Genomic DNA, 718 nt, shown 5'->3' with positions numbered 1-718 from the left:
ATTTTATTTATAAAAAAAGTTCTTAGGTTTAAAAAAAACATTCAGTGAACTGAAAAAGTGAGGACGGTAATATAGGTATTTAGCTGTGTCACATGCCCTTAATGATCTTTTATTTTTTTTTTAACTTCAAAATCGGACCAAAATTAAAGGCTCTGGACATTTTTGAACCAAAAAAGTGCATTTCCTCTCACTGTCTGCTACTTCTATGAGGAAAAAAAATGTTTCCGCCCGGGATCGAACCGGGGACCTTCCGCGTGTTAGGCGGATGTGATAACCACTACACCACGGAAACGATGGGAAAGATTTCTCGACTGGCAAATGTGGAGCAGGTTTCTAGATTTTTAGACGATTTTGTCTTTTTTCCTGATTTCTTGTGTGCCTAATAGGTTTCGCCATTACGTAATAACTAACTCACTTTCGACCTTTTATTTTCTATTTACTGGCGAGAAATAAGAATGCGTAGTATGTAGACTAGGTTGGTCGAAATTTGCCTTTCCTTGAATTTTCATGCATATCGCTCCCAAATTTATTCGAAACCACCAAATAAAAAATTAAGACATTGAAAAAAATATTTAGAGTTTCCGTAAGCCACATGAAGTTTAATACGTATTTTCCATAAGAACAAAAGACGTTTTTTTACATTTTATTCAGAATCCTTAATATTTGGTGAATTAAGTTTTAACTCAACATTTATCCAAAACTAACCACAGAATATAAT

General features: G+C 33.8%; 1 non-coding gene across 1 annotated transcript; it reads right to left on the bottom strand.

The window, feature by feature from the left end:
• Nucleotides 1-219: 219 nt before the first annotated feature.
• On the bottom strand, nt 220-292 carry Trnav-aac. The gene has a single exon. It is a non-coding gene; the product is annotated as a tRNA-Val (tRNA).
• Between the last annotated feature and the right edge of the window lie 426 nt (nt 293-718).

This window comes from Belonocnema kinseyi, chromosome 8, assembly GCF_010883055.1.
Source record: "Belonocnema kinseyi isolate 2016_QV_RU_SX_M_011 chromosome 8, B_treatae_v1, whole genome shotgun sequence".
NCBI lineage: Eukaryota > Metazoa > Arthropoda > Insecta > Hymenoptera > Cynipidae > Belonocnema > Belonocnema kinseyi.
The sequence above is the reverse complement of the archived record's forward strand: the minus strand, read 5'-3'. Positions and strand labels throughout refer to the sequence as shown.